The following is a 23,946-nucleotide window of genomic DNA, read 5'->3' as shown; positions in this document are numbered from 1 at the left end:
ACGATATAAAGAAAAATTGTTCATTTTCTAGGTAAGAACATGCTATTGTGGTTATGTTTAAAGAGTATATCCTTTAGAGATAGTTTGATGTTTGTTATAGGATCTTTGAAACAACTTACCAAGTTGCCACCATGCACACACAGTGCTTCCTGTCACAGCTGAGCTTTGGGAGCTCCCAGTCTTTTTTTTTTTTTCCCCAGTCTTTTAAAGGGGCTGCCAGTGAACCTGACCAACCTTTGCTCTGCAGGGAGGTATTATCTTTATTTTTCTAATGAGTAAATAAACCTGCCCTCTGACCGAGAAAGAAAGACTACCCCTAGATTCCAAAGTTATTTGTTGCACAAACATCCTTAAAAATATAACCATGGTACACAAATTCCCTGAAGAATTGTCTCCCAATAATTTCTATTTATGGATTTAGTACATAATTTTAATAGTTACGTTAATAACTCTGATAGTTACAAAACTATTCATATTTTCTGTCTCTTGTACTTGTTTTTATACATGCGTTTTTGCAAGTTTGTGTATTTTATTCACATTTTTATTCTTTTTTATTCCTATTTTATTCTTTTTTGTTCCTATATTGGTTATTTATATTATCTTTTTTTAACCAGTCTTTCTTAAGTTTTATTAATTTTATTAGCCTTCTCCAAAATGTTGGCCTTTGTGACACCTCTTTACGGTTTTCTAAATAATTTTATTAATTCATGCTCTTATCATTACTTTCTTTTATTTTACTTGGGATTTTATATTGTTTTTGTTTTGTTTTTACTGTCTCTTTTCTAATTTCTTGAGATGGATGCTTAGGTTATTAAATTTCAGTCTTTGTCCTTTTTTAATGTATGCATTTCATGCTGTAAATTTCTATTTAAACCATAGCTTCAACTGCATCCCACAGGATTTTTTTTCAACTTCGGTAAAAAGCACATAACACTGAATTTATCATGCTAACCATGTTTATGTGTACAGCACAGCAGTGTTAGCTATATGCATTTTGTTGTGCAACAGATTTCTAGAAACTTTTCATCTTGCAAAACTGAAAATCTGTAACTATTAAACAACAACTCACCTTTTCCCCCTCTTGCCTCTGGTAACCACAATCTCTTTTTTAAGAGTAAATTTTCTTTTTTCTCCAGTTCTATTGAGATATAACTGACATATAACACTGTGTAAATTTAAGGTATACAACATAATGATTTGTTATATGTATGTATTGTGAAATGATAGCCACTTTCTACTTTTTATTTCTATGAGTTTGACTACCTTAGATACCCCTAAAGTAGAATCATAAAGTATTTGAGTTTTTGTGACTGGTTTATTTTACTTAGCGTAATGTCCTCAGGTCCATCCATGTTGTAACGTGTGACAGGATTTCCTTTTTTAAGGCTGCATAATATTTCAGTGTGTGTGTATGTACCACATTTTCTTTATCCATTCATCCATTAATGGCCATTTAAGTTGCTTCTACCTCTTGGCTATTGCAAATAATGCTGCAATGAACACAAATGTGAAATTATCTTGAGATCTTGTTTTTTAATTCTTTTATATATACACCAAGAAGTAAGATTGCTGGATCATACGGTAATTCTATTTTATTTTTTAAGCACCTCCATATTGTTTTCCATAGCAGCTGTACCATTTTACGGTCTTATCATCCGTGCACATGGGTTCCAATCTCTCCTCATCCTTACCAGCACTTATTTTTTGGTGTGTGTGTGTGTGTATTTTAATAGTGGCCTTCCTAATGGGTATAAGGTGATGTCTCATTGTGGTTTTGGTTTGCACTTCCCTAGTAATTAGTGATACTGAGCATCTTTTCATGCTCAAATGCCCATTTGTATATCTTCTTTGGGGAAATGTCCACTCAAGTCTTATATGCATTTTTAATCAGGTCACTTGATTTTTTTGTTGTTGAGTTTAGGAGTTCTTTACATATTCTCAATATTAACTCTTCATCAGATATATGGTTTGCAAATACTTTCTCCCATTCCACAGCTTGCCTTTCAATCTGCTGATCATTTCTTTTGCTGTGCAGTAGCTTTTCAGTTTGATGTAGTCTCATTATCTGCTTTTGCTTTTGTCGCCTGTGCTTTTGGTGCCATAGCCAAGAAATCATTGCCAAGACCAATGCTATAAAGCTTTTCTTCTATGGTTTCTTCTAGGAGTTTTATAGTCTTAGGTCTTAGGTTTAGGTTTAGGCATCTCGCAAGTTTTCATGCATAGTTTTTTTTATTGTCATTCAGTCAAAATAGTCTCTAATTTCAACTGTGATTCCTTCTCTGCTCATAAGTAATTTCAAAGTTAGTTTCTTAATTACAAAACAGTTGAGTAGATTATAACTGAATCTCATCAAAAAAGCATGAGTTTTAGTAATGTCCCCTCCTCTCATTTAGCAGGAGCTACCTTTAATTTTGTACCCCTTAGCTTTGTAATGGTGCCAAAAGTGCTGCTCAGAATCTCTGCTTCTCAATTGCCTCTTAAGGAATCAACAGCTCTCCCTAGAAGAAGAATCTCTGAACAGTATTTTAGTTCTTCACTGCTATTATAGCTATCTGATGCCTGCAAGCTGCTATTTTTTTTTAAGATTTTGTTCAGATAACCTATTTGTTCTCAGTGGATGAATTGATCCAAATGAATTATTCTGCCATTTCCAGAAGTAGAAGTTTCTTGGATTAGATAAATAGATATAAATATAGATAGAGATATAGATTATATAGTTATAGATAGAAATACCTAATATGCAGTTTAAGTTGCATGGTTTGAAGATTATGTGATTCCTCTCTCCTGCATTTTGGTAGTAAAATCTGCTATCCTCATGAATGATGTGGGTGTATATGGAGGACAGTAGTATACATTGACAAAAGGATGCGTCATTGTGGTGCAGAGCATCCAGAACCAGCAGAGGCCCTGAGAACTCACAGAAATCTTGGGGAGCGTTTTGGATATCCTCAGGGCAGGTTTTTAGAAAGCTTTTCTTTAATTGAAGTGTAATTAATATGGAGTGTTGTATGAGTTTCAGGTGTACAATATAATGATCCAATTCTATACATTACTCAGTGCTCATCATAGTAAGTGTTCTCAGGGCAGTCTTTCTTAAGTATTGAAGGCAACAGGGACCTCTGGAAGGCAATGGGGTTCAAATACAAAGAGAACAAGGCAAAGCTAGAGGTAAGAGGGGAACCTGAGCGGCTGCTAACTATATTAATGAAAAGATAAGGAAGATGTTGCTAAGTCTGTTTCTTGTCAGTTTTGATCAGCTAACTTATTTTAGCATATAATAAAATCATGTTATAGTTTGGAAAACACTTTATTATTAAAATTTCTGTGGAAAAAATAACTTTATAATAATAAAGTTACTATATTGCTATAATATTATTATATTGCTACTCTTCTATATCCTAGTGCTAAGTTCCTTTTTCTCATTGAAACATCTATATTACTCAATTTTTTATATTACTCTTATTATAGCAGAATGGGCTACACACTACAGCAGTGCACTGTAGGGGAAGTTACGACTATCCGATTCCTTTAAAAATTGTCTGGACCTGGACAGAAGACACTGTAATAGGCTTAAATTGTTTCAACACTTCTACCAGAACAGGAAGACTGTCAGAAATAATACATGGTTTGACCAGAGAAATAAAAAATCGGCAGCCTCATACTTGAAAAAAAGAATAAGACTTTCACAAAACTGAATAAGCCATACATAAGAACAAATTCAGAAGATGCCAATACCAACACACTTACTCTTCCTTTCCCACACACAGAATAATTCATTAATAAATTTATCATTGTAATAAAATTGTTCTGTTAACATGATGCCTATTACAAAAGACTTAATTAAATATCTACCCACTGTGTACCAGGAAATACATGTTCTATGAGATGTTAATAGAATTCTCAAAAAAGTATTTTCTATCCTAATCAGGTTAGGTGGCTTTGTATGGTACATCTGCCTCCTGGAAACTCACAATGTATATATCAAGTGCTCTGGGAACTCCCACAGTAAAGAGACATGCTCAACTCAGCATTTAACAAAGTTATTTTGGCCACTAAATCATGAAACACTTCCAACATCTTACTAAATTGTCCAGTGGAATTTGGGGGAGGAAATGGTAATGTAATAACAGGAAATAATTCATTTCCAAACCAGAAATGGGTTAAGAAGTTAGCAGGCCCAGCATTATTTTTCCAGGAGCTTTCGGTCTGACATAAATTCAAGCTGTACTTACTACCCATCCCCATGCCATTCTATCTCCCATGACATTTTATTTGTTATTTGTGTTGTTGTTGGTTTTTTTAGATTTTATTTTTAAGTAATCTCTATACCCAACGGGGAGCTCAAACTTACAACCTCGAGATTGAGTCACATGCTCTACTTACTGAGCCAGCCACATGCCCCATTAATATTCAGTAAACCAGATGGAGAATGGACCCTAGTATATAAATATCGGAAGCCACAGATGGTGATTCTGTCCATAATTTCTGTGAGACCTTGAGGAATTTAAAATCTGAGCTTCTGTTACGTTATTGATACAGTGGAGTTAATCCTGCTTTTTACTCAATATCAACAAATATTAAAAGCCAGTTCTCAGAAAATTTACATTCTAGGAAGGAGGGAGGGAAGAACAGAGGGATTTAGGGAGAGAAAGATTTTATAAGTATAAAAATAAACAAGAAAATATCAGTAACTGATAAGTTCTATGAGAAGAGTTAATATAGGATGATGTGATAGTATTTGGATGACTACTTTTATTGAATGGGAAAGACTAGGGAGAGATTCTCTGAAAAGGTGACATTTAAACTGAAAATTGAATTATAGGCAGGCAGATCTTTGGGATGAGATCTCAGGAGAAAGAGCAGAGAGGGGTCTTAAAGTGGCTGAGTGCAACAGGTGGGGATTCAGGGTAGAGATAAGAGATCAGCTTGGAGAAAGAGGCAGAAACCAGATCAAGTAGGGCTTTGTGAACCATGCTATTTGGGTTTTATTACAAGTACAAACACGGAAGCAACAAGATCTACCCAATTTATATCACAGAATAGTTGTAAAGATTAAAGGAAGTGTTGTATATGAATCAGACCGCACTCAGACCAGGAAATTTGAGAATTTTTTTAAAGAAACTATTTGCCAAAAGTAGGTTTTAGGAAACAAACCAGAAAAAGGTTAGTACCCATGGGCTACCAAAAAAGGGAGCCCATTACAGTCTAAACCTGAAGGGAGTAGCTATCCAAACTCAGAGAAAGTAATTATGTGGAGAATGCCTACTGAAATTCAGGAAATTGATACAGACAACCTGCAGCCCTATGAAGGGGAGGAGGCACAAGTCATTCTCCTCTGCAACCCCATTGGCTGAACCCAACCAGGAGGAAAGAAGTCCATTGATGAAGATCTGCAGAGAGAATAACAGGAAGAGTGGAGAACGGAGACAGAGGAGCAGCAGAAAGGATCCAGCACACTTAAATTTTGCCTCTCAGCATCCACTCTCATTCTTTGCCTAGGTAAAAAATTTCTGTCCCAATCAGCTACCATATCATCACAGTCAGTTTGGTCATATCACCATTTGCAACCTAAAGCGTTAACCACCAGCAGTGTTCTTCATAAAAGGAGTGGGAGGAGACATGGGGAAAAGAAGCAATTGTCATAAGACAAAGCTGCTACAATCTCTGCTTCTGTAGGTGGTTAGTAGGCCTAAGTTGTCACCATAGTGACTTTCTTCCAATTTTCATTCCATATTTTCCTTGTTCTCCCAAAGCACATTAGTTGCATAACTTCTCAACCTAGCTGCCTGAGTCAAATTTGTAGTCTTGTAGGAGCTGAGTCCTTTGATGGCCCTATCTTTACTGTGTTGCCAGCGTTTTCCATTGGAATAATAAAGTCCTAAGTAGCTGAGTCCCACTTGTGTTCTGTACAGCAGTAACTCCATTTCCCCTGGGTGATCAAGATCATCATTCCAGCCAGTACAATAAGCTCTTCTCTGTCTATTGCTTCATTAGCCTAAAACTGCCAGTGGGCAGTTTCTGTTTCTAATGCAATAGAACTTTTATTGAATTCCCTAATGGATGGTTTCCACCCTCCAGTACTATAAATTCACTGAAACTAAGGTTGCATGGATGGAAAAAAAAATCCCCCAAATACACACTTGGTATAATAGTTGGAAAGTCCATTCTCACTTCCAGCCCTTGGCTCCTGCATAAGTGGTTTCCAGTACTAGAGAAGATGGTTCCTTATACTGGCCCTCCATTCTGTAGATAACACTCTGTCCTCATAGGATTTATCTCCTGGTGGTGCCAAAAGTGAGCCTTCAGATGCCATTCCATAGTTCTAGGAGACTGACCTGAATATCATGAATGGTGTCGTATTGAGAGCTCAGCAATGGCTACAGGCAGACTGCATCCACAGTGATAGTGTAGACGAATTAGCCTTGATGAGAGTGTGCCATGTTGGTGAGTCCATGCATAGCCTCCATTCCTGCCACCATGCCCACTTTATATACCTCCATTGACCAACCATATGAATGGCTAGGAGAAGAGGCTGACAGACATCCCTAGAAGGAGTACTCTTATCCATTTAATTATTGAAAGCATTTCTTCACCATTGGGATACCGTCTAGTGGACATCTACACGGAACACACATATCTTTCCACCCTGTGCCCATTCTGCGAGGCCCATCCACATACCTCTCCCCCAGACCTTGCCATCAATCTTCCTATTTTTCTGTTCCAAAGCCTTAACTGCTGGCCTATGCAGTTTATGTAAATTAATTCTTCAGACTATCTCTTCTTCTACCTTAAGTAGATAACCAGATGACTGCTCAAAGTTTTGCCCACTGAGAAAATTTTCTCTCATCATTGTCTCTCAGTGCTACCCCTAAGTGATACGTTAAAGCTGTACATTTCTTTTTAATGCCCACATGCTATCTGTTCCTAAACCAGTCCCATTCCTTTTCCTCTTTCATCAGCTGATCATAGAGAAATCTCCCATGAGACTGCAGGTATAGTCTGTGGAAAATGCAGGAAAGCAGTAAGAGCAGCTGCCATGGGAGTCTGTGCGTGGACTCAGCCACTTGATCATGTGGTTTATTTTGCCTTCTGACTCTCCTAGACCCTGTCTCATACATACCATTTTCATTTTATACTGGAATGGTGTGCAAATGTCTAAATTTACGATGCAAGCAATTATATAATATCCAGTTCATAATGAGCAGTTTGGGTCACATATTCACTTATTCAAAGGTTGGATGTGCAGTTTTTGCCAGGCTAAATCGTAAGCTAAAAGGTGTTTTTCAAGTGGAGAATAGCTGTCAGAAGGATTCCAAACACCTAAGGGCCTACACTGTGAGCTTGCCAGAAGTTCTGTACAATATCTCTGAAACAAATGCTTACCACCATTGGATCTAATAGGTCATTAGTGTGAACAGCGTAGACTTGCCATAGAGCCTTTAGCCTTTGTTGGTTTTTTGTGCTCCAAGCTCCAAAACTGGCACCCTTATAGGTCTTCCAACAAATGGAAGCACCAGTATCCCTGTATGTTATACATGCAGCCTCCCAGCTCCAAAGAGACTCACAAAATGTTGTGCTCATTCTTTGCGGCAGGTGTGTAAGATGCAGAAACTTATTTCTCAGTTTAGAAAACAGATGCCTGGATACCTAGAAACTTCACCTAGTGACAGATCCTTGAAATCTCTTACCCTTTGGCACATGCATGTCTTAGGAAGCCACGTAGTTCCTTGATAGTTCCTGCTGACTAGGTCCGTTAGTATAATTTCCTAAAAGTAATGCAGTCGAACAATGTGCTCTAGAGAATCAAGATGACTGAGTTCCCTCTCAACCACATTAAACAGAGATGAAATGTTGACATAGATAGCAGGCGGGTCAGTCTTCTGCTATTCCTAACTTGAAAGCAAACTGCATTTTGTTATTTAGCTGATAGAGGTGTCAAAAAACATTTACCAGATGAAGAGCTATACACCAGGCTGGGGGCTATCTTTATTTGCTGCTTTGGTGAAGATGTCACATCCAGACCTGCAACTACAACCGTTACCATCTTGTTACGTCTGTGAAAATCTACAGCCCTTGATAAATAGTAACAAAAAAACAAATAAATAAATCTTAATGAATTTCTTCCACTGCTAAGTGGATTCATTAGCAAAAGAATGAAAAATTCTTCTCCTCAAATAGAAATAATACCTGGCCTCTCTTTCCTGAATGCCGGGTTCTCTTGCCCAATGAAATGTTAATAGTTTTTGGATTTTGGGGCTACAATAGGAATAAAGTAAATTGTCCTATTTGTGGTTGGTAATGTTGGGAAATGTTGAGATTTGAGGTCAGAGGGAGGTGTGGTCTTATACCAGGAGAGATTTGGATTCCTTTTAAATTTAATTAAATTTAAATTAAACTTCATTTAAATTTAAATTTAAACTCCTTTTAAAAGGATGAATAGGTAGCAGTTCCCATAAGAAGCAGGGTTCAGTGGCCTATCCAGGGCAGCACCCTTGGAAATTGCCAGGCCTCTGAATGGAGTAGCAGCATGGATCTGGGATAGAGCCACTAAGTACCCTTACCTCACACAGTGAAGGTGCTGATGGCCAAGCTTGGCACAAAGGAGCCAGTGCAGTTACCTGCCTGAAAATGTTCTTAAGAGCTTGCACAGTTAGCACTTCCATGGTGACGAGGGTGGACCCAAGCCAGTTCTTGCACAATCCTAAGAAAGAAGAAAGAAAAGTCCATGAGAAATTATTGGATTTGGATGTCCCATTATTCAGGCAGGTAAGACAAATTACATTTATTTAGCAAGATTTTAAAGGTACTTTTGTTCTGGTGTGTATATTTATAAAGCCCACTGAAGCCTGGGTGTAAAAGTACACTGAAAGCAGCAGCCTAACCATGTTCTAACAATAATGCAAGCCTGTTGAGGCTAATGCAGAAATGAGCTTCTAATAAGGGACTACACTTCACTTCCCTCTGTGTAAGTCTGTCGCTCTTGCTTTCATGCTGCTTCCTCACAAGTGTTTTTATAATAGTCTTAACAGTCATGTCAACATATCAAGTTTTAAATATTGTTAAAAAGGCATCACTCTTGGAAGACTATTCAAAGGAGAATTTGCTGCCCTGCTTTCTTGCATCCTTCTGAAAGAAGGTCAACAAAATTTTACTTTAACAAAAACTGAAATGAAAATTTTTCTTCCATGAAATGTTCTCACAAGACAATTTTTAAAGTCACCCTTGCTATGTGAATAATGCTGCTCATTCCATCAACTCTTAATTAAATGCAGACTTTTCAACACACTTACAGGAGTAATTTGCCCAAGGTCTGTGGCTTTCTCCATTATTCTAGCATGACACAAAGAAAGCATTCTCTGCTTGCCTTTCCCAGTTGCATAATCGCTAAAAAAAATTTAAAGAAAATTGTCTTCGGCCTGAAGTTGGAAGTTATGTTTCACTGGATTTTTAAAACAAACTTTAAAACACCTAAGCATTATGTATTTTTAACAAAGTCAATAGTTTTTCTCTAATTAGCAAAATCAATGGCACCTTATATATATTTTTTTTAATTTGACTGTAGTTGACATACAATGTTACATTAGTTTCAGGTGTACAACTTAGTGATTTGATAAGTTTAGACATTATGCTATGCTCACTACAAGTATAGCTACCATCTGTCCCATTACATCCCTATTATAATATCACTGACTGTACTCCTTATGCTCTGCTTCTTAGTCCCATGACTTACTCAGTCCATAACTAGAGGCCTGAATTTCCCTCTCCCCTTCACCCGTTTTGCCCAGCCACACTCCACCCCACCCCTGCCCCTCTGGCAACCATCTGTTTGTTCCCTGGATTTATAGGTTTGATTCTGCTTTTTGTTTATTCATTTGTTTAGATTCCATAAATGAGTGGAATCATATGGAATTTGTATTTCTCAGTCTGACTTATTTCACTCAGCATAATACCCTCTAAGTGATTGCATGTTTTCTCAAATGGGAACAACCTCATCCTTTTTTATGGCTGTGTAATATTCCATTATGTATATACACCACATTTTCCTTATCCATTCATTCCCTGCTGGACATTTAGGTTGCTTCCATGTCTTGACTATTGTAAGGAATGCTGCATAAACATAGGGACACATTTATCTTTTCGAGTCAGTATTTTCATTTTGCCTTTGTGAATACCCAATAATAGAATTATTGGATCATATGGTATTTCTGTTTTTAATGTTTTGAGTAAATTTCATATTGTTTTCCACAATGGCTGTACCAATTTACATTCCCGTCAACAGTGTACAAAGGTTCCTTTTGCTTCACATCCTTGTTAACACTTGTTTCTTGTCTTCTTGATTTGAGCCAATCTAATAGGTGTGAGTTGATAGCTCACTGTGGTTTTGATTTGCATTTTCATAATGATTAGTGATGTTGAGCATCTTTTCATGTGTCTCTTGGCCACCTGTATGTCTTCTCTGGAAAAATGTCTGTTCTAAGCCTCTGATCTGAATATTGTTTTAAACAGATTTTTAAAAACATATTGTTTGGTCTCTTTTGGCGTTGTGTGAGTTCTTTATGTATTTTGGATATTAATCCCTTATTGGATATATCATTTGCAAATATCTCCCATTCAGCAGGTTGTCTTTCATTTGTTGATGGTTTTCTTTTGCTATGCAAAAGCTTTTTATTTTGATGTAGTCCCAATAGTTTATTTTTGTTTTTGTTGCCCCTGCCTTAGGAGACATACTACCTAGAAAAATGTTGCAATGGCTGATGTCAGAGAAATCACTGCCTGTGTTCTCTTCTAAGATTTTTATGGCTTCAGGTCTCACATTTAGGTCTTTAACCATTTTGAGTTGTTTTTGTATACGGTGTTAGAAAGTAGTGCAGTTTCATTCTTTTACCTGTAGCTGTTCAGTGTTCCTAGCATCATTTATTGAAAAGACTGCTTTGCCCCATTGTATATTCTTTTTTTTTCAATATTTTATTTATTTATTTATTTGTCAGAGAGAGAGATAGCGCACAAGGGAGTGGCAGGCAGAGGGAGAAGCAGGCTCCCTGCTGAGCAAGGAGCCTGATGCAGGACTTGATCCTAGGACCCTGGGATCAGGACCTGAGCCAAAGGCAGATGCTTAACTGACTGAGTCACCCAGGCATTCCCCTCATTGTATATTCTTGCCTCCTTTGTCATAGATTAATTGACCATAGAAATGTGGGGGCTCTATTCTGTTCCGTTGATCTATGTGCCTATTTTTGTGCCAGTATCATGCAGTTTTGATTACTACAGCTTTGTAATATATCTTGAAATCTGGAATTGTGATACCTCTAGCTTTGTTCTTTCTCAGGATAACTTTGGCCACTTCCGGTCTTTTGTGAACAAATCTTTATATAATTTGTTCTAGTTTTATCAAAAATGTTGGTGTTTTGATAGGGATTGCATTGAATCTGTAGATTGCTTGTATAATATGGACATTCTGACACTATTAATTATTCTAATCTATGAGCATGGATAGCATATTTTCCTTTGTTTGTGCCATCTTCAATTTCTTTCATTAGTGCTTTATAGTTTTCAAAGCACAGTTCTTTCACCTCTTTGGTTAAGTTTATTCCTAGGGATTTTATTATTTTTGATACAATTGTAAATGGTGTAGCTTTTTAAATTTCTCTTTCTGCAACTTCATGGTTAGTGTATAGAAATGCTACTGATTTCTGGGTATTAATTTTGTATCCTGCCACTTCACTGAATTCTTTTATTACTTCTAATAGCTTTTTGGTGGAATCTTCAGGATTTTCCATGCATAGTATAATGTCATCTGTGATTGGTGACAGTTTAACTTCTTTACCAATTTGGATGCCTCTTATTTCTTTTTCTTGTCTGATTGCTGTGACTGGGACTTCTAGTACTATGTTGAATATAAGTGGTAAGAATGGACATCTTTGTCTTGTTCCTGGCCCTAGAGGGAAAGTTCTCAGTTTTTCACCATTGAGGATGATGTTAGTCATGGGTTTTTCATATGTGGCCTTTATTATGTTGAGGTATGTTCTCTGTAACCCCATTTTGTTGAGAGTTTTTATCCTGAATACAGAATCTTGTCAAATGCTTTTTCTGCATCTATTGAGATGATCATTTGTTTTCATCATTTGTTTTGTTGATGTGGTATATGATTGATTTGTGAATATTGAACCATCCTTGCATCCCAGCAATAAATCCCAACTGATTATGGTGAATGATCTTTGTAATGTATTGTTGTATAAAGTTTGCTAATATTTCATTGATAATTTTTGTATCTATGTTCATCAGGGATGTTGGCCTGTGGTTTTCTGTCTTTTGTGGTGTCTTTGTCTGGTTTTGGTATCAGGGTAATGCTGGCCTTGTAGAATGTACTTAGAGGCCTTCCTTCTTCAAGTTTTTTTAATAGTTTGAGGAAAATACGTATTAACTCTTTTTTTTTTTTTTGAGAGACAGAGAGAACAGAGAGGAAGGGACAGAGGAAGAGGGAGAGAAAGAATCTCAAGCAGGCTTCATGCCTATCATGGAGCCTGACATGGGGCTCAATCTTATGACCCTAAGATCATGACCTGAATCAGAATCAAGAGTCAGATGCTTAACTGACTGAGCCACCCAAGCACCCCAACTCTTCTTTAAATGACTGGTAGAATTCACTTGTGAATCTATCTGATCCAGACCTTTTATTTTTTGGTATTTTTTTTATTACCAGTTCAAACTGTTTACTTATAATAAGTCTATTCATATTTCCTATTTCTTCCTGGTTCAGTTTTGGAAGATTGCATGTTTTAGGAATTTGTCCATTTCTTCTAGGTTGTCCAGTTTGTTCAAATAAAATTTTTCATTGTATTCTCTTATAATCCTTTGTATTTTTGTGTTATCAGTCGTTACTTCTCTCTCATTTCTAATTCTATTTATTTGGGTCTTTTCTCTTTTTTCTTGATGAATCTGGCTAAGGATTTGTCAATTTTGTTTAACTTTTCAAAGAACCAGCTCTTGGTTTCATTGATTTTTTTTCTTTTTTTCCCTTCTTCCTTCCCCTACTCTTCCTCCTTCTCCCCTTCTTCCTCCTCCGCTGCTGCTGCTGCTTCTTTTTCTTCTTCTTCTTCTTCCTCTTCTTCTTTCCTCTTATTCTCTTCTTCTTTTCCTTCTTCCCCTTCCTCTTTCTCTTCCCCTTCCCCTTCTTCTTCTCCCTCTTCTCATTCTTCTTCTCCTTCTCCTTCTTCTTTTTCTATCTATGTCATTTATTTCTGCTCTGATATTTATTACTTCCTTTCTTCTACTCACCTTGTGCTTTGTTCTTCTTTCTCTAGTTCCTTCAAGCATAAAATTAGATTGTTTATTTGAATTTTTTGTTTTTGAGACAGGCCTGTATTGGTATATACTTCCCTCTTAGAACTGCTTTCATTGTGTCTCCAAGATTTTGGACCATTGTGTTTTCATATTCATTTGCCTCCATTTATTTTTTTATTTCGTCTTTGATTGCTTAACTAACCTTTTAGTTGTTTAGTATCATGTTGTTTAGTCTCCACATGTTTGTGGAGTTTTTTCCAGTTTTTTTCTTGTAATTTATTTCTAGTTTCATACCATGTGGTTGGAAAGATGCATGGTATGATTTCAATCTTCTTGAATTTATTGAGGTTTGTTTTATGGCCTAATAAGCGATCTGTTCTGGAGAATGTTTCATGTGCACTTGAAAAGAATGTGTATTCTGTTGTTTTTGGATGGAATGTTCTGTATATATCTGTTACGTTCATCTGGTCCAATGTGCCATTCAAAGACATTATTTCCTTATTGATTTTCTGTCTGAATGATCTATCTATTGATGTAATTGGAGTGTCAAAGTCTCGTTGTTGTATTGCCATCAAGTTCTCTCTTTATGTCTATTAATATTTGCTTTATGTATTTAAATGCTAAGTGTTGGGTAAGTAAATATTTACAATTGTTATATTACCTTGTTGGATTGATCCCTTTATCATTGTAATACCCTTCTTTGTCTCTTGTTACAATCTTTGTTTTAAAGTATTTTGTCGGGGGCGCCTGGGTGGCACGGCGGTTGGGTGTCTGCCTTCGGCTCAGGGCGTGATCCCGGCGTTGTGGGATCGAGCCCCATATCAGGCTCCTCTGCTATGAGCCTGCTTCTTCCTCTCCCACTCCCCCTGCTTGTGTTCCCTCTCTCGCTGGCTGTCTCTATCTCTGTCGCATAAATAAATAAAATCCTTAAAAAAAAATAAAGTCTATTTTGTCTGATATAAGTATTGCTCTCCTGGCTTCTTTTTCACTTCCATTCACTTATTGAATATTTTCCCATTCTTTCACTTTCAGTCCATATGCGTCTTTAAGTCTGAGGTGAGTTTGTTACGCGGCATATAGATAGGTCTTGTTTATCCATTCTGCCACTCCATCTCTTTTGATTGGACCATTTAGGCCATTTACATTTAATGCAATAATTATAGCTTTGTATTTATTGCCATTTTAAAAATTTGTTTTCTGGTTGTTTTTTATAGTTTTTCTTTTGCTCCTTCTTCTCTTGCTCTCTTTCTTTGTGATTGATGAGTATCTATAGCGTTTTGTTTGGCTTTATTTCTCTTTATTTTTTGTGGCTCTATCATAGACTTTGGGTTTGTGGTTACCATGAGGCTCATATATAACACCCTACATAAATAGCAGTCCATATTAATTTGATGGTCATTGAAGTTCAAACTCATTCTAAAAATAGAAAAGAAAAAAGAAAAAAAATCTTTCACCTTCTTTTCCCTCACCTCTTCCCTTTTTGCTCCCTCCTCCACATTTTATGTATATGTTGTCATATTTTACATTTTTTAATTCATATTTTTCTTATGTCTAATTATGGCCATATCTTTTCCACTTAAAGATTTCCTTTTTAACATTTCTTATAAGGCTGATTTAGTGAGGATAGACTCCTTTATCTTTTGTTAATCTGGGAAACTCTTTATCTCTCCTTCAAATCTGAATGATAACCTTGAAATGGCACCCTATTTAACTCTATATATGTTAACACTGCAAGTCCATTTGCCTGTCCACACTCTTGTCTGAGTTGAAATGATACAAATCCCTAGAGAATTTTTCTTGCTCTAGGCCAATGAACACTTAACACAAGCATATTAAAAAATGCAGAACTTTCCAAAAAACAATTCTATAAAAAGTATTTTTAAAGTCATACTGCAAGATATTCATGGGAATCCAAGGACATTTAAGCCATGGCCACAAACTATTCAAGAGCCATGCCTTCCACAAACATCCGAAAATCTGGCATCAATGTCATTACATGGCACATGCTGGGAGGTTCAGAGGTTTAAAGGAAAAAGGAGAGAGTGGAAACGCCAAAATAACTTTTGTAAACACAGTTTCTTTAATTTACTCCCATTTGTTTTTTTTCCACTTGTGGCCTAATAATGATGTAATAGACTCTGGATACATCATTCATCAAAATGACAGGTTTTTCCAAGGTTTGTGATTTTCAAAAATTAAGAAAAAAAATTTAAACTCTTAGAATATTATACTCTGGTGACTGCTGTAGATCATAAATGTTCAAAACACCTAGAAATAGCGTTTTCTAGGATATTTTCCAAAAATGCGAGAGGTCCAGTCCTTGATACCTCTAAGAGGGGTTTGTCTTTTAATACATTTACAGCTTTTATAAGCACTCAATAAATAGCCAAGTCGTCTCATCCAGGACACCAGTGGATCAGAGCTGCACATAAGCACCAGTGGATCAGAGCTGCACATGCATTATTTCTCCTAGGATCCAAAGTCAGTGTTTAAAATTTTTTTTCAGCTAAAATTTGAAGGATTTTATAGCCCTTAAATCTTATAAAAGAAAAATTACCACTAAAAATAGCACAATGGAAATCATTGGTAAAGGAGCTTTTGAATCTACTACCAATAAGGGAACTGAGTAAACAGGTAAAATAGGACCTGTTATGGCTCTTCTATGATTTTTTTAATTAAAAATCATCCTAAATCAACTTAAATTAGTGAAATGTATTAGAACCAACACCTGATGCATCACCACCCCTGGCTTATTAGCCAAAAAATGAGATCATCAAAGTTTACTTTGGTGCTAACAATATAAAATGTATCTTTGGCAGATGGATACAGGCTACTTCTTTCTTTTAAATATTTATCTTCTCTGTAGTACTCTTTTAGTAAATATAGTATGTTGCAGGTTTTTAAACAGTGTCTTTGCAAAGGAAAAAGACTTTAGTGATGATGGTAGTAGTTGATTAGTGTTTTAGGGAGTCTTCTATTTTCTCTCCATGAATAATAATGTTGATTCAAGTTGATGTAAGACTCACAAATAACCCCAAGTTAGCAAATATTTTATGATTTAAATGAAATCATACAAATTTTATTTTTTCTGAATGGGTGATGCAATGCTCTGAAATTTAAGAAAAAAAAAAGCAGACACAAAATTTCAGTTTCTCAATGTCAGCACAACCATTCCCTGATATAGTGTCACTGACAAGAGCCTGAAATCCCTGATCCCTGCAATCCCTCCACAAAAGGGATTATACAAACCAGCCGTTACTGTCCTAAGGAATGCTAACTTGCTCACTTCCATTCTTCATCTCTAGCCACATCACTCTCACTCTCGTTAAGTTTCTCATTCCTGTTGTTGAATAAGAAAGAACTGTAATCAAACTCAACGGTATGTCTATCTGGTGGGGGAAGGGAGGGTAAAAGTGGAGGGTGTGCTTCTTCCTACCAGTCTGTAGGCAACCTGACAAGTGTCAGTTGGTTGGTTGATTGGTTGGATTGTTTGGTTTACTATAAAAGACTTACCAAAGGAAAATAAGATATTTTTCCAAAGTCAGATAATATTATGTTTTGGGGAAGCCTGGTGTAGGTAGGCAATCTACTTCAACTAGAGCAGCACTCTTTTGAGAAAGAGCTCTGTTACTCTCTTAGAATCATGTCTGTGTGGTTCTAAGAACAGACACATATGACCCATCCTACTTTCAATATTGGCAAAGCAAGTCTAAATTAAATCAAAACATGTCCACTTACTGTGTTCTTCCCATCTAATATAACCATTTTAATCAAGCCAATAGCAGAAGAAAGTACAAAGACCAGTACTTGAGCAACTTCATGGAACAGGTGGTATGAGAAGATCTAGGAAAATAGTTCAGATTAAAAGCTTAGCTTCTTTCTCTTCCCAAACTCAGTAACATGGCCATAGAACAATACCAAAGCTTGTAAATCAGAGAGAGAAAGTAGAAAAGGAAACAACAGTGGACCAAAAGATGTCAGCACATTGGAAGATGGGAAGTAGGAGTAATAGTAACTGCGATGGCTGATACAGGAAGTAGCAACCCCAGGGCACAGAGGAGGAAATGTGATACTCCTACAGAATTAGAAGGGCTGAGGATTTGAAGCATTAGGTATTTTTTACGGTGGGCCCAAGGTTTGAGTCTGAATCCAACAGACTATTTGAAAGCCTATATTGAAGTAACCAGGTAGTTTCCTCCACTTTGTTGATCATGGCGACTAACCCTCATTCTCCTCACCACCTATGTGGCCGCCGTATGGACCACAGACATAGTTCCTGAAGGACTCCATCAGAAAGGCTCCAGATCTGGAAACATTGGCTGGAACGAGTATGGAGAAACTTGAGGCTGAAAATGAGATTAAGTGAAATTTGTATAGTGAATTGTAGGACTTCATTGCCTCCTCCCCTTACCATCATGTAAGAGATTGGAGGACTCCTCTCTGGAGACATTAACTGGCCGTAAAGAGAAGAGCTGGAGACACAGACCCTGAGGAGTGTCCTAAAGAAAAAAAGGAAGCTCAACCCTGGGCCAATTTACAGTGAGAATATCCATTAGAAAACAAGACTCCCCCAAAGACTGAGAGTGTTCAATCAGAGAGACAGGGGAGGTGTTGGTTAACAGCTCAGACTCTGGACACAACTATCTAGATTCAAATCCAGGCTCTACCCATGCCTCTATTTGGCCTTGGGCTAATACTTCATTTTTATTCATGTATGAAATTGGGATAATAACAGTTTCTTCTTCATGGCTATTGTTGGGATATGTATTAGTTTGCTAGGGCTACCACAACAAAGTACCATACACTGGATGGCTTAAACACCAGAAATTTATTGTCTCTCAGTTCTGGAGGCTTGAAGTCCAAAGTCAAGAAATCAGCAGATTTATTCCCTTTGAGGCCTAGCTCCTTGGCTTGTAGATGGCTGCCTTCACTCTGTGTCTTCACATGGTCTTCCTTCTGTATGTGTCCATGTCCTAATCTCCTCTTCTTAAACCAGTCATATTGGGATAGGGCCCACCCATATTTCCTCATTTTAATTTAATTACCCTTTTAAAAATCCTAGCTCCAAATATATTCACATTCTGAGGTACTGAGAAATAGAACTTCAACATATAAATTTTGAGAGGACACAATTCAGCCCATAACAAGATTAAATATGTTAATTATGCAAAGGGCTTACTATGTTTGATATATAGTAAGTGCTGTCTAATATCCTTTTGATACCTCACTCCTAAATAAGAACCGATGGCCAAAAATCACCTCGCAGTCTCAGTAAGTCCTCCAATTTGAAAGACTAAGACCAAAAAACCTTTTTTAAAAGAGAATGTGGAATAAACAGAGATAGCTCAAAGAAGAAAAGGTCAAAGACACTAAAATTAAATTGTTAGAGGAATTAGTGAAGGTATTGGGATTAATAAGAAAAGGCGAGTAATGGACAATATGAAGAGAAGATAAGAAAATCAGAGGATCAAACCAAGAGATGAAGATGTTCATGCAGGAAGTTGTTGGAAAAGTTCTCATGGCTCAGCATCTGTAAGGGGAGGGAAGGAAGCAGGATTGGGCAGACAGAGAAACTGATCTATAGTGAAGTGACAATAAAGACCCAACTGATCCCAATGCGGAGAACAATGACAAAGGGAAAAAAAATTAAACTTCTTTATAACTTACAGCCCATTGACAAGTACTTAAGACAGGGTAACTTTTCTCCAGGAACTCAACTGCCTCAATCTTAATACTTCACTAAAGGCAAAAGGCTACCTTAGTGTGACATTAGCCCAACCTCCTCCATCTTCTTTAACATATGAAAATCCCTTTGGAAACTTCCTTTATCTCTACCTCCCAAGATATATGTTGGCAATCATCCCCCAAGCATACGGCCCACTGATACATATCTGAAGGGTCTCATGACTAACATTTTACAGACAGTAGTAAATGACCTTATCCTAACAGCAGCTAGCACCTCAAGGTCTTGGAAAGCTTGCTTCCAAATTCCTTAGAGACTTATGCTATCCCTAAAGCCCTCCCAACTTGAAAGTATATAATCAGTCACTCCTTACAACCCCAGTGCAGCTATTTCTGCCCACGGGTCCTGTCCTTGTGCTTTAATAAATCCACCGTTTTGCACCAAAGACATCACAAGAATTCTTTCTTGACCATTTGCTCCCAGACCCCAACATTTCACTTCAATCCTACTGGAAAGTCTGGCTGGGATGCCCCCTCAGAACTGTCCTGAATTGGACTACTACAGTTGGGCCTTTAAAATGTCACATAGATCCAGTTATTGGATGTGGGCTGCCCCCAGGAAGGGGAAATGACCTTGGGTGTTGCAGCTCTCCCCAGTCACTGCCTGTGCTCAGAGAAGGGCCCAGCTGAGAGCTATCAATTGCCAACACTTCCAGCTGGAGGGGATTGAGCACTTCACTTCCAAAGGGGGCATGAGGAGGGGTAGGAGGGGGATTCTGGGCAGCACAATGTTGCATTCACTACAGATTTCTAGCCTTCCTTTGATCTCTTCACTCAGGTAAATCATATAATTTATCATCTCTGTAGTTTTGTTATCATGCATTTTGCTATCTCCTTATTTTATTTTCTCAGGTTTGAAGGGTTAATTCTCTTAACTATTGAATGTTTTCATTCTATGTTTATCATTTCCTGACAGGATTTGCAAAATTTTCTTGTAAGCTAGTCTTCCACAGTTCGCCTCAGAAAGGCCTGAGGAGGTATTTGCCTTATCTACTGTTTACCACTATGTGTTTGAGTTCCTTCTTGGTTTCTAGTTATCACAGGATTTTCCTTTCTTGATCTCAAGTCTAGCTGTTTTTTTGTTTGTTTTGTTGTTAGGTTTTATCCAACATTTCTGTGTCTGTAGTGAGAGGGGACTCTTCTCCTCAGCTTAGTCCCCAGTACTACCAGAAGTTCTCCCAGAGAAGGGCTTAATAGCAAAACAAGTAAAATAATTTTCAGATTGTTAAAAAATTTTCAGTCATGTTAGTTACTGCTTTGGATTTGTTTCAAGAATCTGAAATCAAAGAAGAGGGTATTATGCTAAGCAAAATAAATCAATCAGAGAAAGACAATTATCATATGATCTCACTGATATGCAGAATTTAATAAACAAGGCCAAGGATCATAGGGGAAGAGAGGAAAAAATGAAACAAGATGAAACCAGAGAGGAAGACAAACCGGAAGAGACTCTTAATCTTAGGAAACAAACTGAAGGTTGCTGAAGGAGAGGGGTGTGAGGGGATGGGGCGACTGGGTGATGGACACTGCAGGTAATGTGTTGTGGTGAGCACTGGGTGTTGTGTAAGACTGATGAATCACAGATCTGTACCCCTGAAACAAATAATACATTATATGTTAATTTAAAAAATAAATAAAATAAAAATAAAAACAAGTTTAGAAAAAAGATGAAATCAAAGAAAAATATATAATGCAATTCTAAAGGAATAAGAACTTAGTTAATACAAAGTTTTGAAAATTACTAGATGCTACTAGATCATGTAATACCATTGCACATGGCTCCTTTGACATTTATCTTAATGATATTTACTGGTGTTGTATCATCTATGAATTTAGTTTTTGTAGCCTAAGGCATTTTGTGCTTGAAAAAGCTTTGTGGTTTCTCTTTTGATGATGTTTTTGATCAACCTAATATTGCCAAAACTTTTCTTGTCAAAAGAAACACATTTCCTATCATAACAAATTGATGATATATGTTGAAATGGGCAGTCTTGTTAATCTTATGAAACAAAAATTCCCATTTAAAACTTCAAACCTGATTTGTTTAAAGTGTTCTTTATCTGGGCGCCTGGGTGGCTCAGTCAGTTAAGTGTCTGCCTTCAGCTCTGGTCATGATCCCAGGGTCCTGGGATGGAGTCCCGCATGGGGCTCCCAGGGAGCCCCTTTTTCCTCTCCTTCTGCCTGCTGCTCCCTCTGCTTGTGCTCTCTCTCTTTCTCTCTCTTGCTCTCTCTGTCAAATAAATAAATCTTTTTTAAAAAGTGTTCTTTTATCATATCAATTATATTGTAGTTCATGACTAAATTGTACATTCATTAAAATTTTTAAAGGATTATATTTTGTCAGTCCATGCCTGACATACCAAGTTGCTCATAAGGATTTTATTTTTATTAGAAACCCATGTGCCATCCCTATTTGAACTCCAGTGGAACTGGCCATATAATTTGCAGAGTTCGGTACAGAATAATTATGTGGGGTCCCCTGCTGAAAGAGTATTAAGAATTTCAATGTAACAACAGAATATTAAACCAAATGTGGCAGTGCCCTTCCAAGCATAGGACCTTACTTGACTGCACAGTTCCTAAGCCTTGACTCCTTGTCTCCTCCCCCAGGCTAAGCCAAGCACATGAAAATTCTGCAAACTAGTTCCTATTAAACACCAGGCAACGTTAATCAGGTAGCAGATTATGATGCCATTACAGGGAGCAACCATTTCAGAAGATCGTCCAATAACAAGGACAGACACAAACAGAGAGTCAGAGGACAGAGAAAGGGAGCAAGAATGCAAGAGATAGCCCTCTTTCTGTAACCACACAGTGAACTTCCCAAGACCACGCATTGTATACCTGGTTTTTGAATTAGGAGAAGGTTATGATTCTAGAACGGCATGATGTATATTAATGAGGATAAGCACTATCTCACTTATTTGGCCTTGATATTGGTAGGAATGCTCTCCACCATTCATGCAACCTTGAACTGGTTAACTCCTGCTTCCCCTTTCAGGTCCCTTGCCTGATGTCACCAGGCAAGGTTAGCTGCCCTTCCTATGTGCTTTTATAGCAATAGTGTGCTGATAAATGTTTTTAGCTGGCTCTCTGAGGGGAAAAATTGGACTTAGAGCAATTTCATTGGTATAGATACACCATAGTTAATTTCAAACTAGTAATGTGAAATCGCTGAATTCAGAGTTGGGGAAAGATGCACAGTAACACATCATTATATGATGATTCCACCAAACAGATACAATAGATGTAAATAACTTCAAGAGCCAGATAATTAGGAAATGACAAATTTTGAGCATTTATTACCTTTGCTATTAATATAAATTATATGATTGCAAGTTTACATATTTCGGTTTTTAATAATGGCTATATTTAATAATAGCTTGCAAAGTTCCTAGAAATTTAATAATCAGCTCTCCTGAACAGACAAGAACTAGTGACAACATACCACTGTACACAGCATCCTGTATTTGTCTTATAATAGCACCTACCATTGTTGATTTTAATTGCTTGTTTAATTGTCTGTCTTCCCTCATAGACTTTTTACCTGATAAAGACAGACTCCTGACTTGCTGATGAGCTATCATGGTGCCTGCCACATAATGCTCCAGAAATATGTGTTGTATAAAGAAACAAAATGGAGAAATGAATGCCACAAGTACCACGCTGGACCACTTTCAGCACCAGCTGCCACTAGCCTACCCTGTGATTTGGATCCCATTTCAAAGAATCAGTTAAGCATCATCTAACAGATTTTCAATGAATTAAGAATCTATGATAGCATGAGAGAATATAAGTAAAGATACTACAGTTTGAATGAATACAGAGTCATTTATTCATTTGGCAAAGATTTTCTTAAGCACTACCATCTTCCAAGTACTATTGATAAAATAGTGAACAAAAGAGGAAATGTCCTACTCTTAGAGACCTTATTTCAGGTGAAGGAGACAGACAACAAACAAATTAATTAATTAATGTATAACAAGATTTCAAGTGAGGGTAAGTTCTATGAAAAAGAAAATGGGGGAAGATGATAAAGAGTGAGAAGTGCTAGGGTGATCAGCAAAGCTCTCTTGAGGAAGTAACATCTGTTCAAGGTACTTGAGTGAAGTGAAGGAGCTAGCCATATGAATATCTGAGGAAATATTCCAGGCAAACAAAGTACAGATGCAAAGGTGCTGTGCAAAATTAGTCAGAGATTGTTGGAGAAATGGCACAGAGGTAAGTACACCTGGAGTGGAGTGAGCAAGAGGAGAATATAAACAAGATAACATAAGGTAGATAATATAAGGACCAACAGGTCAAGGAATAGTATTACATTGTGCATGTGACGCCATTCAGTTGTCAGGAATACACTTTAAGATACTTCACCTAAATTGTGTGTGTGTGTGTGTGTCTGTGTGTGTGTGCATGTGTGAACTTTAATCCACACCCCGGGGGCAGTTAATTAATATTTATAATACTCTGAGACATAATTCACACTCAGGTGCTTTAATGTTTGGAAGACCGTAATCAGGAGTCCACATTCCAGAGTTGTTTCAGCAAGTGCTTCAAATATCATTATCTGAATCTCTACTAAAAGTGTTCTAAAACAGCATTAAGGATGCTGTTCATCACATGACTGGTAATATTTAATAAATGTATTTAACCAGAAAATCTGTATAAGCATTATTGTCCTTGCTTGAAAAAAGTATGAAAATCTGGCAAGCTCAAGACACATGAGATTTACAAGGCAGGGCTTTTGACCTGGAGTTCCATAAGGTCCTTTGTCTCCCCAACCCTTCCCACTGCCATGGGCACACATACACACACAGAAACCTAACAAGGAATCTGTTGTTTGATCCTATTAGTAGTTTGGCTCATCCTACATTGGAATAGTAACATGGCTGCCTTAAAGTGAATCTTGTGATGTGACAAAAGTCT

The 23,946-nt window shown here is 37.1% G+C and overlaps 1 long non-coding RNA gene across 1 annotated transcript in view; it reads right to left on the bottom strand.

Moving 5' to 3' along the window:
- Positions 1 to 169, bottom strand: part of LOC117804334 — a 32,728-nt gene extending 32,559 nt beyond the window's left edge. Inside the window, exon 1 of the long non-coding RNA XR_004628662.1 lies at positions 120 to 169. This is a non-coding gene — a long non-coding RNA (uncharacterized LOC117804334). The remainder of the gene's footprint in view (positions 1 to 119) is intronic.
- Between the last annotated feature and the right edge of the window lie 23,777 nt (positions 170 to 23,946).

This window comes from Ailuropoda melanoleuca, chromosome 11 (assembly GCF_002007445.2).
Source record: "Ailuropoda melanoleuca isolate Jingjing chromosome 11, ASM200744v2, whole genome shotgun sequence".
In the NCBI taxonomy this organism is placed as follows: Eukaryota; Metazoa; Chordata; class Mammalia; order Carnivora; family Ursidae; genus Ailuropoda; species Ailuropoda melanoleuca.
Note: the sequence above shows the minus strand (reverse complement) of the source record. Positions and strands in the feature narration are given on the sequence as shown.